Below are 10,904 nucleotides of genomic sequence, written 5' to 3'. Positions count from 1 at the left end.
ACTTGCTTCTTTTTGCTGTTGTAAGTCGGTAGAAATATCCGAATAGGTGTCGCCTTTATATGCTGCGCTATGAGCTTTGCCTGTGTAGCAAAATATGTATTCGCTTTTATAATGTAGTTACTTGAATGTGTTTGAGATATTACTGATTTCTTTGGTTTGTTTAGCTCCAACGGACTGTAAACGGTAGGGTTAGTGTTAAGAATGTCGTGTACTGCAGCCAAACTTATATGAATTATATAACTACGACATCATAATAAGCTTGAAATAATCAGAAAACAGAATGTCTGATGAAGAGAATTACGACATTTTTTCAGGGACAAAATAAATTACAGCAAGGAATCCAGTTCTGTTGATCCAAATAATCGGGAAATATAATTCTGTTTGGACTGACGAATTATACATGTGTTTCGTGTAAAGAAAAGTTCATTTTGACCGAGAGTTGAACCCCTGAAATAAAAAGAAATTGTTTCTTCAATGTAAAGGCCTGCTTACTATATACTGTATTTGAATATTATTTTCCTCTGAATTTAAGCGCCTGGTAACAAAATAACTTCGTAGTAGACGGCAACAACCTTGTTAACAAAGTGTCATAGTTTGAATATACTTTCGTGAACTAGTAGGGACCTATTGATACACATGACTTATATACGTTTATAAGTACGTTCCGTTTGTATGCAATGGTAACCAAATATAATAACATGATACGTGTAAAAGTGGAAACATCTTTTTACAATAGGACACTTCATTGTGACAAGCGTCCCAACAGAGATGTGTCCAAACATTTAGAAAAATAAGAAAAACAAAAACATGTAGGATGAAACTCGTCCTGGCTTAATATTGATTGATGTGCCCAGGGCCCTGTTTCATGCTGTTCGTAAAGTTACGAACATCTTACGAGTGACTGGTGATCACTTCTGATGTGCTATACTTATCAGAATTTCCATAATTCAGCACAAAAACTGATCACCAGTCGCTCGTAAGTTGTTTGTAACTTTACGAACAGCTTTATGAAACACCCCCAGGTGTGTGTTAATGGTTTCCTTATTCCATATGCTGTGATATCGTATACGTGTGTTGCGTGTTCGCAGATTGTATTATGTGACGGTTGTATGTTTGTGGTTGTTATTGTATCAATTACGTGCCATTTACACCATCTTTCCCCCAACGTTTAATGCACATGTTGAAATATAAGGTGTTTATTTTTCTGTGTGCAATGTTAGAACTTGTCTGGTAGCCTGGCAGATGACCGAATTATTTGAAGAACAAATAAACAAACCAACAAACTCACTTTTTAATTCATATTCTGAATTGTCTAATACTTACATACCCACTCTATCACTTTTCTGTGGGTGAGGTAGTTATGAGTATATGGTGTAAACGATTTACTTTACATTTCTATGTAAAAAAATGAACTATATAGAATAAGTGATGTTAATAAAACAGAGACAATGTATGATGTACAACCAGTATGGCTGAAAAAAAAAATAGATGAGGTGAGGTGGGAACGGGGATGGAATAAAGACAGTTCGCTAACTCCCCTGGGGCTCATTGGCCATGCATCTCAAAGAGCTAGATCTGATGCGGCACAATTTCGCAAGACCATTAACATTTTAAAAGATGAATATTTGAAAATGAGAATTAAGAAAATCCCAGCATCGAATGATGCGCTTCATCCGTGAAATGAATGATCCACACGGTGAAAAGAAAGATACAAAATGAGAACATATTATTCTTCTGACTTGCATTAGTTATCAATCGATTGATCCCGAGAGATGGACAGCGCGTATACATTCTTGCTACTTTTTTAAAAAAAAATATTATTGTGTCCAGTTCGTTCACCTTCCTAGCTCCAGATATTTTCCTGTCAATTCTTCGATGCCATATTGCCCTTTCGACGAATGTTCTGACAGCAAACAACAATACGCCACTGATCCCTGTGTTAAAAACAACAACAAAACAACACACACATACCCACACACACACACATACACGCACCCCCCCCCCCCCCACACACACACACACCGGCGGCCTCCATTCAACGACAGTGGCAAGCAAGAAGTTGCGCATGCGTACTACTTACTCCACCCCAAACAAACAACCAAACAAACCAATTTCCGTTATTCCCGTGTTGTTTTTTCACTGCATACGCATTTCCTGGCTCCAAATTAATAAAGAAGAAAAACCGAAAGATTCTGGTCCCTCCCGCGTGTACGCATTTCTTGCCAAAAACCGAAATGAATATTTTTTCCCTGGCTTTGTATTCCGAATGAATCGTAACACGAGGCGTATAAGATTTTCCGATGTCGTTCCGCAGTGCAACGTCAGCGAATGCGTCATCAACCTTTCCCTTTTCTCCCTCTTATGAGATGGCTTCCCCCTTCTCTGTTGGCAGCGATTCTGTCGAAATTATCGGCAAGGCTGCTGTCAATCTAGCGGAGGAGAATATGTTTATGTATCATAGGTCAATCAAAGTTAAATGAGCAACAAGACAGGAAATAACTTGGCCAAGGAGGAGACTACAGTGACGCAAATCATCCTCCACCAACCGTTGACCAGATAATCGGCAAACCATCGCAGGAAGTCAAAATAAGAACAAGAGCACGAACTGGCAAAAACAAAACAAAACAAAACAAAACTTTATGGTGGACTCAGCCATCGGCATAAGTTGTCGCCTTTGTCATTCGAACCGTGCATGAAAACCCTGCAATAAAATTTCTCACCAAGAGTCGGGTCAATATTCACACCCATCAGCTTCAAACCACAGTTGCTGTAGGGCCTATGAAAAAAACGAAACAACAATAACAACACCAAAATGATAACGAAACAAACACAATAGAGACTTGTGTGTGCGTGTGTGTGTGTGTGTGTGTGTGTGTGTGTGTGTGACGTTTATGTTTGTGTATCATAGGGGTCAAACGCTACTTTATTGTAAAATACGGAGGTAACATTTATTAACAGTATAGTAACGACAAGTAAAATGGAAAATTACAATCACCGACCGCGTACGTGTGCGGTGAAAATCTTACGAAATTAAAAACGGGGAAGCCCCTAGCTACCGCTTGAATGACGTACTGCATCAGAAATCCCCTTTCTTCAGGGAATTGCGCAATGACATTCCGTTGTGTGTTCATCCATACTGCATTTCGCAATACCGTTGTCATGTTGACTGTCTTGGCCGTTTAAGAAGAGCGTTTCATCGGAATTTTCGGTATCTTGGGACATGAGGACTTCCATTGCTCTCCAAACCACCTCAACATTGCATCGGAAGGTATGCCTGTCCCATCGACAGTTTTCCGTAGACTCAGATAGAACACACGTAAGGCACCAAAACGCACTGGTGGAGTAGTCTTGAGCAAAGGCGTCTCCCGTACCGATTATTTCTTGTCAAGTTCCGTTCTGCATATTGTAAAGTTTAATAGGGTTATCCTGCGTTTGATGTAGAAATTATGTAGTAGGACAGTTTTCAATAACAGCGTAGAAGTTTTACGTGGTCTCTTAATCATTTCAGAGTGTACCTCTCACCACCCTATAATAACCCGGTGGTGACGGAGAGTGCAACTTTGTTTATGTTTGAAACTTGAAGAATATCATTTAGATTTGAATTAACAGTTGTTAAATGGAGAATTATTTCAACGGATTTTTATAACCTTTGCGCATGCCAACGATTTCCTTTTTTTTATGTCAAAAGATGAAAGGTCATGGTTGTTTCCTGGACCGTAGATAATTTATTTTTGGCCGCTTTCTTCATGCAGTAATCGTATACAGTACGTTAGAGACCAATGCTCCTTGTGATTTCAAAAATATATATATATTTGATATATATACTAGAAAGCAAAAAAAAGAAAAGAAAAGGAACCATATTCTTTTTCAAATATTCGGTTATACGCCGTATACCCTTTAATGTGATCATCAACATGCGTTCACCGTCAAAAAATGATACTTCGCGGGCGGAAAATTTTGTTATGTTTCATGTTGGTTGGGAAGACATTTCTGCTTTGCCCACTATCCATTATCTGTTCCCAGGTCACAGGCACTTGAATAAATTATGGATATGCATATGTTCAGGTATGTGACATTGGAATGAATATTGCCCAATGCATTTCTCCCAACGCACTCACTTAGAACTGGAACAGCACAACGACTGAGCAAATGCACTGAACAAAGAGCTTTCAAGGGTTGTGGGAATACAGTGAATACGTGTACAATTTCACAGCCCAGTCTCTTTGACGAGGTAGAGTATACGACGAGGGCATAACACGTAAAAGACAGGACGCCTTGAGCTAGTGGACGACGGGTTGCACTGAACCATAAACAATCCTCTGTGCATGGACTGCATGCTTTGGTTGAAAATTGTTGTATCTATACTGTTCAACTGTTAGGCTTTACTTGTGCTTGATTACATGATCAATAAGACTTTATCTGCCGATTCATTAAAAGGCGCCATGTGTAAGTTTCACGAGATGATGTCAATGGTACTGTTTTTCTTTCGAAGCTCTTTTTTTTTTAGCACGCTTTGTATCATTTTGCATTTTCTAGTCAAAGTTTAGTACGGTGCGATTATGATTCCTTTAGAATTATGATACTGAGACAGAGACTCCAACTCTCCCGTTTTCGACGGGAGATCTCCCGCCGAAAACCCATTTTTGCAAAATCTCCCGTTCTCCCGCTTGAGATTTCTCCCGCCCTGGCTCTGTGTCTCCCGTTGGAAAGGATTTCTTACATATTGCTATTGTATGCTGAAAAAATAAGCCTTAGATAGCACCAGAGAGCATCTAGAACCCTAGGAACTTCGCGCTTCGCACACATCAACTTGGAGTCTCCCGTTTGCTAGGGGTTTCAGGCGGGAGAATCTCCAGATCAGAAGGTGCTTTGGGTTGGAGTCTCTGCTGAGAACAGAGATTTGAAGTATGCGATTCGGATATTTTTGCCAATCTAGTGTCAACTAGAATATTGTATATTACGAGAATGTACCCCTGTGCAGCAAGCTGTTCTTCACAAAAGAAGCATCGAACAGTTCTTGAGTGTAACAAAATCATGAAGACAGGGTATAATAAAGAGAAGAAGAAGAGAAATGCAATATTTGTTATGAAAGGGATCTCCGGATGTCATCTCAATGAGTCGTCGGCTTTGAGCTTTCGTGGTCTCCTTCGGCGAACGTACGACAACGTGGAACAACAGCATGGAACCATGGAGCTACACTCTAATCGTGTGAGGCTTTGTTGTAATTGACCTGGGGATGTAGCATCAAGGCACGCCACGGATGGGGACCTCGCTTTATTGTATAGGAGCTCCTTGTAACGTGTACGTCTATATACTTCGTCCACCCCATTTCAGTCGTCCATTTTAGACTCTGTTGACTGAACGACACAAAGGTTATCTGACCTTTTCAGAGAGGTCAATGCAGCTGCGTCGATTGACAAACAGACGTTATACCATACTCCCATGCACGAACACACACACATACACACACACACATACATACACACAGACACAAAAGACACGATCGGTTACACACTCATGATCACGATCGAGTATGAAATAATTATACTAGTACTTCATGAATAGTGCTTCTATATAACGTACCATAGCGATTCGCGTATAGACGGTCTATATAATATCTGGAGTTTTGTATTATTAGAATTTTTAAAATTGTAGGCCTCTATGTCTATGTCTTGTGTGTTATAATTATCGTCTTGCTTCCTTGTGTGAACGCCGAAAAAAGCCGAAAATTAAACAGTTGGCCACGTTCCTCGTATATTCATTGTATACTACAACAACTATTACCAAGTTTAATCAAGTCAGAAGTTGACGACAGTTCGGAAGGTGTATTGTGATCTCTGCCAAAGTCGGTTCTTCATAAGATTTTTCATAAAAGATGTATATAAAGAAAAGAAGAAGTAAAATGAACATTCAAATTGTAAGTATATGACATACATAATAACATGTATGTATACATATACTTACTAGTATTAGTGTGCGAGTGTGGGTATGTGTGTGTGTGTGTGCGTATTGGAGAATGGCGGAGATTAACACACTTTCGAGAAGGAAAAGGAAACACCGATTGTTTACACTCCGCGTAAACATCACAACTTACGTAGAAAACTCAGTATCGCGGATCATAATATGCATATACTTAAACTGTAAGCATTTGTGTGCCTGTCTGTATACAATACTGTGCCAATAAACAATTTCTGTAATATATTACAGAGTATACAATTCGTTGATTTCATGGATGTGTCTTTTCATACAGCCTGGTTACGGAGCTTCTTTACCTTTCTCCCCCCCCCCCCCCCCCCCTTGAGTTCCCTAGTCCGGAATTCACTCAATTGTTGCTAGGTAGGGCAAGCCTCGAGCAAGCTTTGTTGTTGCAAAAAATTGAAACTTTTATGAAGAAAATACAGTTCATGACTGATATAATTAAGCTATCCTCACAAGCACAAGCACAAGCACGTGTGCATAACAACGTTTAACATTGCAGACTGAGGATGAAGAGTTACGATACATTTTTCTGTATCCGTTTCCTAGGAGATACTTTCACGTCTTCATAATGTGTGCGCATAATGAATTGATTAAATTTGATAACTGTCACCATGGTTATTGGAAGTTTTCCGGATTTTTCACATGGAAAGGTGTAAATAATAATCAAGAGTAAACCACGTCGGAGGTCAAACTGTCCTTGATGAATAAATGTAATAGAAAAATGAAAATGAATGTCATTCCAAATACACTGCACTGTATTCTAATGTTCGCATTTTTACCTCCGACAAAAAAAAAAAAATGTTTGCCCCTGATATACCCCAGCACCTTTTTCACGACCCTCATAGACACGATACAATATGACGTAACAGCAGTCGTTAAAATTGTCTTGGGCATATTAAAACTCTACAGACGTGGCAAATGACATAGCTAAAGGGACTACATGTATTACGAAGTGTTTCCGAAGGTTTGTTTGAAAAGATATACTTCCTCATAGGCCTATGCGTACATCCACTCCAATAGAAGTTGCATTTCGTCTGCTGCGTGGTACAAAATAATTATAGTCAACATGAAGAAATTCGACATATTTGAATTCACAAAAGAAAGCTCCGTGGTCTCTATTCCCATGTAATATCTTAGTTTCAATAGTCATCAACATGTTGACACAAATTGTTTTATGAATAGGTTATGAAAAATTGTGTCAATGAGACACGAAAATGAGACTTTGACTATATAGACGTCGAAGCGAGCGTGATCGAAAACAGCGCGACAATAACGAAACAAATTATACCAGCAACAGTATATCCATGCTTCATCTTTTTGTATTATACATTTCACATGTAATATTTTCAAAGAATGAAATAATAAATTAAATGCACTATATGTCACTTTTACTCGTCTGTACTAGTTTCATACGCAGTAAAGACTGATACTTTTATGCATTTTTATTAAGGAAATATTTTTGATTATAGGCTTTTTTGAAATAAAATCTTCACATTTGTTTCATGAAATATCCTTACACTATTTCATTTTCTGTATTGCGCAGAGTGCACTTCACATTCTAGGTGACTTTAAGTTGCAGAGTTAAATCAGACACGCTGAACAGAGAAAGTACAATTTCATGACACTGAACAAAAGTTCTGAATTTTGTTGTTTAGTTTTTAGTGTTCGGATTGGTGTTTGGTGTTGAATTAGGTGTTATGATTAATGGTGGATTAGTTTTCACAGTTGTATAGTGGAACGTGCGATGACATTAGCAGAAAGAAAAAACAAACAAACCAATGATGTGATCCTGAACCTCGCTCATAAAAAAGAGTATCAACTATCACTATATTAATGTTTTTGATTATTATTAATGGTTGATACTCTTGTTTGCATAATAGCCCTACTGCACCGTATACTATCTTGGTAAGATAGTATATCGAATAATGAACACTAACTCGTGCGTTTATTTCATTGTTAACCTTGGGCATGCGGATGGTCTCACAAAAGTTTTCTAATTAATTAGTAAAATTTGTTCGTTGGCTACCATGTATAGCATGATATATCTTCCCTGCATAAGTGGCGACTTTTTGACAATATTATTCAAAAGCAATCGCAATCATTCTGGTTCAAGAAAGTACTAGTACGAGTCAAGTTTCAGGGCGCGTTCGGCTCTTCAGATCTACCCGCATATGTCATTCAGTGGATTCCCAGCACTGTCCATAAATGTTGCTGGGCTCTTTAGCTGGTATGACATCAGGCAATATATGGATAAAGAGAGATGCCACACATCGTCTTCCGTGACAAATAACTGCATGTAGTTACAAACACATTTCGGTTTGTCAGCAAGGTGGCGATTACCTTGAACGTATGAGGTATTGTGGAGACGAAGAGGGACCAGCCGGAGAAAAAAACACTACGCACAACCTAGCAACGTACTGGGCCTAGACGAAAGCAATTTAATGATCCGGGTTAGTCCTGGTATAGGCACAATGTGCCTCCCTTCGTCTGGACATCAGAGCTCCGTGCTATAGACAATTAAAGCATATAACCTCCCAAATATGCTCGAAATCCAAAAGGACCCTATAGGTCTTCTGTGTGGAGCAACCTCAGGATCTCCTCAAGGGTAATTAAGGAGACAGCGTATAGGACCTATTTCCGGCCGATTATGGAATGATTGTGTGCAACACCCTGGAGGCTGTCCAATGGCATGTAGCTCGCGTTGTCATGACTACAGAACTTTCTTAGAGGAGTGCACCTTTGGCAATGATGTACAAAATACACCACAAGCTTGGCTGTGTAGAAATCTTCTCACGCCAAAGGATCGAGGGGCCATAGCCAGTAGCTTGCTCATCCTCACTGTCGGACCCAGTACATGACACTGTGTATCAACGAAACTCATTTCTGTCATGGACAATGGATCATGGAATGGACTTCCACAGGACGTGACACCTTTGTGTCAAGGGCCTCGAGTCGGGAGTAATACCCCAGCCAACACCACTTTTACTTCATTTTATACCTGCTTGTTTCATTTTTTTTTAATTGATTCACCCTCAACAAGACAAGCCAACCAGAGCCAAATCAAGGCAATTGTACTGCAAAAACCGCCTTTAGTTTGAAAGTGACATGGTAACTACGCAATAGTTGATTGCGGTCACTTAGCATGAACAAGACTATTTACAAGACTGGCGTACATCCTCTGCAGCGATTTTGATTTTCTAAAGTTTTATGGTGTAGGAAGCAAAGAAGACAATATATGTACCTCCTTGATCTAACCCATACATATTCTCTTTTCTCGCAGTTTTCCCTCTTTCCACTTATTTGATTTTCTAGTTGCAAGATGCGAGTTCAGTAAAAAGTGTTCTATCACATTCACGACGTCCTCAATTTGTGACATTTTTTTTTTTTTGGTCAGATTCTTTCATGTGCTTTACAAGTTAGGTCTGTTGAGATATTCAACGTCTGTTGAAGTAAAGGAGTTCTAAATAACTACATGATTTTAATCTTTACTGACTGTAGATCCATCACACCGAAAGTGAGCCTGTCGAAAAAAAAAAATGTGCCACCATAAATGAACAGTGAAAGTTGCCTGCAGAGATCCACTTCCTCCTCTGTGTGCTCCAGGTCCAACCCGGAAGTATGCCATACAGGCGACGCCCCCGTGTTACATATTGCTTATCCATATGGACATCGTACATCTATTTATTCTGAGCACACTTTCAGAATGTGTATTCACACCGGCACTAGATCGAAAACAGGTGTTGCACGCTAGCTCAATCAGCAGGGGCCTGTTCCATAAAGATTGAGTGTAAGTTGCAATCATGATCAATCGCTAATTGCGTTTCATAAACAACTTTGCGATTGATCGAAAGTACCACTCAATCTACTGAAAGTTACTCCTTATTTTTTGTTCTCGAAATCAAGCGTAAGTGTCTTTATCAAACAGGAATTACGTTCAGTTCACCGAGTTACGTTCCATAGATCGAGTGTAAGATCAATCATAACTCTTCATGTAACAGGCTCCTGGATTCTTGATGATCCGTGTTGTGGTCCTTGAATGTATGAAAGCCGCTTTAGGTCCATTTCAAATTTCCGTTGGGGAAGCCACTGCAATTAAGACGTACAAAAACTGTATGTGACTGACAATATGGTACAGACTGTCAATGCAAGGCTCTGAATTAAAACATTATTTTGAGGACAAATCGTACTGTATTTGACAGTCAGTCGGCAGGTCTGTATTGTGCCAATTAAAGAGCAAATAGCAACGTTTCATCGAAGTCTGAACGTGTGAAATCTTGTGATTCATGAGATGTCTTTAATCAAATAAATTGTTAGATATCATATTTCTAGAAAGAAGAAAAGTCATAAGCCTACATTTAGAACCAACCCTTCTCCTTGATATCACTTTTACTATGGAAGAATAGGTAAAATTTAAATAGGAAAGGATGACTTTAAAAAAAGTCGTGTTGTTGCTCTTGATTTCTGTGCAAAAGCTTTTTATGTTGAGCTCAAGTAAAGATTGCATCACAAATTATAAGAGCTGACAGTCTCTGTTTATTGTTCATTTTTTGGTTGGTTGCTGTTGTTTTATATAGTCGGGGACCTAACTGATTGGTTTAGGAACACACTTCCCTATGCAAGGTACAGGACGAGAATTCCCAATTTCTACAAAAATGAAAATCTAGTCTTCTGATTGGCTAAATAATCAAACCAAGCTCGGGTGTTTTGAATGGATCACACATGCATGAGGAGCGCAACCTTTAGCATTCGAGCTGACATTTATTATTATGGTCAGATCTCCATTGACCGATCACAGCCTTTCATAGCCAAATGAGGAGACTTGCCATCCATTCACAGTATAAAACTGTTCCTAATCATACACAACTCTTTTGCTCCTGCTATGGCTTTAAGTTTTACTAGGACATGTAGGAAAAGCTTATTCTTGA

At 39.1% G+C, this 10,904-nt stretch overlaps 1 protein-coding gene across 1 annotated transcript in view; it reads left to right on the top strand.

Moving 5' to 3' along the window:
• The first annotated feature begins 3,209 nt into the window (after nucleotides 1–3,209).
• Nucleotides 3,210–10,904, top strand: part of LOC139742920 (uncharacterized) — a 46,841-nt gene continuing 39,146 nt past the window's right edge. Inside the window, exon 1 of the mRNA XM_071653427.1 lies at nucleotides 3,210–3,268. The gene's annotated coding sequence lies outside the window, so the exon portion shown is untranslated. The remainder of the gene's footprint in view (nucleotides 3,269–10,904) is intronic.

This window comes from Diadema antillarum, unplaced genomic scaffold, assembly GCF_040938485.1.
Source record: "Diadema antillarum isolate AM-2024a unplaced genomic scaffold, OU_Dant_1.0 seq00001037_RagTag, whole genome shotgun sequence".
NCBI classification, from domain to species: domain Eukaryota; kingdom Metazoa; phylum Echinodermata; class Echinoidea; order Diadematoida; family Diadematidae; genus Diadema; species Diadema antillarum.
The sequence above is the reverse complement of the archived record's forward strand: the minus strand, read 5'-3'. Positions and strand labels throughout refer to the sequence as shown.